General features: G+C 42.2%; 1 long non-coding RNA gene across 1 annotated transcript; it reads right to left on the reverse strand.

Moving 5' to 3' along the window:
* Positions 1-240: 240 nt before the first annotated feature.
* On the reverse strand, positions 241-4,743 carry LOC117067112. Its single transcript, XR_004430613.1, has 2 exons — positions 3,725-4,743; positions 241-3,196 (listed from the first exon to the last, which is right to left on the reverse strand). It is a non-coding gene; the product is annotated as an uncharacterized LOC117067112 (long non-coding RNA).
* Positions 4,744-5,649: the final 906 nt, after the last annotated feature.

Raw genomic sequence — 5,649 nt, forward strand, 5'->3', positions numbered from 1 at the left:
TGAGGCAGGAGAATCACTTGAACCCAGAAGGCAGAGGTTGCAGTGAGCCGAGATCATTCCATTGCACTCCAGCCTGGGTGACAAGAGCGAAACTCCATCTCAAAAAACAAAAATAAAATAAATAAAATACATCATTCTTCCCCACAAACCCCGTTTTCATCAAGAAAGCAGGTATTAGTGTAATGATTCTTAGCATTGTCACTTGATTTTTTTCTAAGTAATTTATTCAGAGTGGTTTTCATTTCATTGATATTTTATTGGACAAAATTACCCTATGACACAGATTTATAAAATTTATACAAAACCTTATATTACAGAAGTAACTTTTTTCGGTGTTTTATTATGTTTTGGGATGCCAAAATACAAATAGTTTAAATGTAAAATTTAAACAACTATCAAAATAATACAGTAAAACCCTGTTATAAGCTAGCATACTGTTGCATAAATATAAGCACAAAGTCATACATTTTTTCCAAAATGTATTGATTTATTTTTTTAAAATCCTATTTTACAAGTAACTGAAGAGATGGGTAATCTTCTCTCCTTACATTGTACCCAATACCAGTGGTATATGTCACCAGTGTATGAGTGAAATCTGCTGATTTTTTTTCACTGAATTGATTAGTTGGTTCAACTTTATAAGAATACAGACTGAGAAGCCTTGATGTCACAAAAGACCAGAGCAAGCTTGGTTAGACTATACCTTAAATATCTATACCATCATAACTAACTCTAATATGAACTCCTCCAAAATACTGGCACTTGCCTGAATTACCTAGGTAAGGATGTAGAGCTGCTGTCTTGGCTTGAAGAGGGAAATTGTAGTTTGAAACACTAAGTTATACTGGAGTTAGAAGACTATTTTAGTGAAAAATGTCACGTCAAGGACTCCACTGAAGATCATTCCTAAATATATCGTTTCACAGTCATGCTTCTTGCATCCATGTATGTCAGATTACCTATCTTTTTGCAGTATACCACAATGCAGTATCATACTTGTTAATATTCCTGAAACAGTTTAGGCAAATTATCACTGACATAATATATATTTGGAGTAAATAAATATGGCCATTTTCTCATCAAAATCTGGCTGTTGGTGCAAGAAAAAAGGGAGTTTTGCAGTTAAATTTTCACTATAAAATGTTATGTTGGGGAGAATATTCAGAAAAGGGGGACTACCAGTGAACTATTAAGAGTTTGTTCCATGGGAATTCTGTTCTCAATGATGTAGTTTCCAAAGAGATAATGCGACCTTGGCCTAACACTTTCATTTGACAGAATAAACAGAAGACTTAAAGCTTATGTATTTCTTTATTTTTATTTTATTTTTTATTTTTGTGGAGAAGGGGGTCTCGCTATGTTGCCTGGGCTGGTCTGGAATTCCTGGCCTCAAGCTATCCTCCTGCTTCTACCTCCCTAAATGCTGGGATTATAGGCGTGTGCCATAGCGCCTGGCCTAGCCCTGAAGTTTAAATGACTTATGCAAAGTCACATAATCTGTTACCAAAACAAAGCTTCCAGAATGGTGTTTTTTCTTGTCCATAATTCTTATGTTTTTATTATTATTATTATTATTGAGATGGAGTCTCACTGTGTCACCCAGGCTGGAGTGCAGAGGTGTGATCTCAGCTCACTGCAACCTCCGCCTCCCAGGTTCAAGCCATTCTCCTGCCTCAGCCTCCTGAGTAGCTGGGATTACAGGCACCTGCCACCACACCAGGTAATTTTTGTATTTTTAGTAGAGACAGGGTTTCACCATGTTGTTCAGACTGGTCTCAAACTCCTGACCTCAAGTGATCCGCCTGTCTCGGCCTCCCAAAGTGCTGGGATTACAGGCGTGATCCACTGTGCCTGGCCTTGTCCGTAATTTTTAAATGCAACTTTTCCATTTTAATTGTGACATATAATGCCTCAATTTTTGTTTTAAAACATGGAAATTGGACACAATGTTATTACTAAAAGCTATTAATTTAACATTTCTATTTATTTATTTTATTTTATTTTATTTTATTTGAGTTGTAGTCTCACTATGTCTCCCAGGCTGGAGTGCAGTGACATGATCTCAGCTCACTACAACCTCTGCCTCCCCGGTTCAAGCGATTCTTTGGCCTCAGCCTCCCAGGTAGATGGGACTGCAGGCGCGCACTGCCGCGCCTGACTAATTTTTGTATTTTTATTAGAGATGGGGTTTTACCATGTTGGCCAGGCTGGTCTCCAATTCCTGACCTCAGATGATCTGCCCACCTCGGCCTCCCAAAGTGCTGGGATTACAGGCGTGAGCCACTGCGCCTGACTCTCCTTGTTTATTTTTAAGTCAGAAGGGAAAATTAAATGTAGAACAATTACAACAGACTTGTAAAAGGAATAAACACCTCAGATTTGCAAGCCAATTCTACTCTGAATCCCAAAATATATAGTTTCTTCAACTCTAACGGGTCAGAGAACTATGTGGAAAGTTTTTTTTTTTTTTTTTTTCCAGAAAAGATCTTTGACAAAACACACACACACGCACTCATTTTGGGGTAAGAGATTTTTCCTAAATAAGTATAGCCATCTTGTTCCTATCATTTATAATTCAATCAGCTGCAAGTATGAGGACTATATAACCATTTCTCCCTTTAAATGAGAAACTGGGATACAAGTAGTTTGAGGTAGGGAAGAAATGATAAATTTTAAAAACTCAAATGACAAGTTCTTCCTGGCTGGAGAGTGAGACAAGAGAAACCACAAAACCCCAGATTGTGCAATCTGTAAAGACAGTGATAAAGTGACTACTTCATAGGTGAAGATGGACAACTTGAACTTCCCCTTGAGTTTCACAAGGGAGCCCTGTGTGTGAGAAGGAAGGAACATATTTGAGTGTAATGTGCAGTTGCATTCAGATCTAAGGAAACTTAAAATGAATTTAAGTTTCCTTAATTCAAAATGAATTTTTGAGCAGTTCTCCACAGTAACTTTAATAAGTCTCCATTTCAACTTCCTGTTCTCAATCCCCTCTATCTACAGCTCAAACACATGCAGTATCTGCCAGCCATGTCCATGAATTCCTGATGTCCCAGCCAAGTGCCTCTCAGCTCAAAAAGCCCCTTGCTTGCCAGGGGTCAGCCATGTCTGAAAGGCTCTGAAAGAGGTCTGCTGGGCAGCGGGACTGCTGCTGTGGATAAGAGGCCTCTTGTTGGACTGGGGAGACCAGGAGCTGTAAGAAACCCAGAAATAAAAAGGCTTAGATGGGGACAGCTGCAAAGGTATCAGTTCCCAGGTACCAGGAGCTCCTCCCTCCTCTCCACCAAATCCCACAGTTGGGACATCTCCCCGAAAGCCCCACCCCAAGTAAAATTATTTGCTGTCTCACCCTCAAATAAGAATGAGTCAATAATTAAGTAATGCAATTATACAAGCATAGTTGTAAACAACTATGTTGCAAGTATGCTGACATGCAAAGATGTGTTTTATCTTTAATTACCGGAAGAAAATAGCTTGAGTTTGAGCACCTAAATTGAAGAAGAAATTAGGGAATAATAGTCCCTCCCCACCACACCCATCACTCCCAACCCATTCTGCCTAAAAATCCTTTGCATTGTAGATTTTATTTGTAATTTTTAAACTCTTATTTTAAATTAGGTCCCAAAGAAAGAAGCTGGCATTTCTTATTCTTTTCAGAGTGGTCTGAGAAAAAAAATAGGAAAGCAAACTCTTTCTTTTTTTTTTTTTTTTAAATCAGTACCCGAGATAACAGCCAGCAGCAAAAATCCACCGGTGCGTCAGCAAGCAGGGCACTCGGCCATTCAGCTCCATCCTTCCCTCTGAGCTGTTCTCCAGCAGGCTCCAGCCGCAGCTCCGGGCCACTAGAGCAGATAGATAATGTAGGACAGAATGACCAGGCCTATGATAGCAAAGAACATCAGGATGAAAATATCCAGCATTGTGGATTCCTAGGCCGACCAGGGCCCTGGATTCTGGTGAAACGTGAGCTGTGAGCACGGAGGTTGCAGTCGGTGGAGAGAAATGGCTCCTTTTCCCTCCACAGCTCAGCCCTTGTTCTTTCCCCTCCCCCTCCTGGGGGCCTGAGACTGAAGGATGCTGCAGCTCCACCAGAAGCTTCCTGCTCCCCCACCAACCACAGCCAACCAATCACAAAGCCTGGGGGTGGATAGCCAAGGAGCTGCCAGATTTAGACCCACAGAACTGCAGAATCAAAGGGGCTCAATTTCTCCCCAGTAACCCAATCCGACCCCTTTGCCTCTAAGTGGAGCCTGCATGCTCTGGATGTAGGAGGAGATAGGATCCTACCCAGCTCCCCCAGGAGTGAATCCTCCTGACTGCCTTCTTCGCCTTTCCTCTCACACACCTCGGGCAGATTATCTCAGAAAAATCACGGTTGGGTATTGGGTGGGCCATTGGCAACTTCTAAAGGTCACATTATGGGGAGACACAGACAAAGGACTTATATGGATCTCAGTGGGCTTCCCTGGGGGATGAAGCTAACATTTATACATTTCCTACATTGGGCCAGATATTGTACATGTGGTGCAATTTCAACCACCCTACGAGTCTTTCATAGATGGGGGTCAGAGATGGCCAGAAATATACCTAATTCTTCATAGCTTAGACGTGTCAGAGACCAGCCAGGCACAGTGGCTCGTGCCTGTAATCCCAGCACTTTGGTAGGCCAAGGCAGGTGGATCACAAGGTCGGGAGTTCAAGACCAGTGTGGCCAAGATGGTGAAACCCTGTCTCTACCAAAAATACAAAAGTTAGCCAGACTTGGTGCCGCCTGCCTGTAATGCCAGTTACTCGGGAGGCTGAGGCAGAGAATTGCTTGAACCCAGGAGGTGGAGCCAACATTTTGCCACTGCACTCCAGACTGGGCTACAGAACAAGACTCCGTCTCAAAAAAAAAAAAAAAAAAAAAATTAGCCGGGCGTGGTGGCGGATGCCTGTAATCCCAGCTACTCGGGAGGCTGAGGCAAGAGAATCGCTTGAACCCGGGAGGTGGAGGTTGCAGTGAGCTGAGATTGCACTCCAGCCTGGGCAACAAGAGTGAAGCTCCATCTCAAAAAAATAAATAAAATAAAATAAGAAATAAATAAGAAATGTCAGAGACCAAGATTGAAAACTAGGCATGCAGACATCAAAGTCCATATTCTTCCTCTTGCCCCACACTGCTCCCCCTCTTGGTCTGGAAGGCCTCTACACCCCACGTGCACTGCTCAACTTGCAGAGGGCGCACTTACAGGACGGGCACCAGAGACCCCTCCTCCACTCACTCCTTCGTCTCTTGCAGTCATTACCCCACTGTTTTGTTTTCCTTCTTTTTTTGTAGAGATGGGGTCTTGCCATTTTGCCCAGGCTGGTCTCAAACTCCTGGACTCAAGCAATTCTCCCATCTCAGCCTCCCGAAGTGCTGGGATTGCAGGTGTGAACCACTGCACCTGGCCTAATTTTGTTTTCTTTGGTATCCTCTTCCAAAAGCTCAGCATAGTGTTATACACAGAGAGGACACTGCAGAATTCTCAGGGGGCATCCCTGAAATTAAAAAAATTCAAGTGGTTTCTTCTGAGGGGGCAAAGAGAATTGTTTCATTCTTTTCTTTATTTTTATTTATTTATTTGTTTGTTTATTTATTTATGAGACAGAGTCTCACTCTGT

Source organism: Trachypithecus francoisi, unplaced genomic scaffold, assembly GCF_009764315.1.
Source record: "Trachypithecus francoisi isolate TF-2019V2 unplaced genomic scaffold, Tfra_2.0 Lachesis_group20, whole genome shotgun sequence".
NCBI lineage: Eukaryota > Metazoa > Chordata > Mammalia > Primates > Cercopithecidae > Trachypithecus > Trachypithecus francoisi.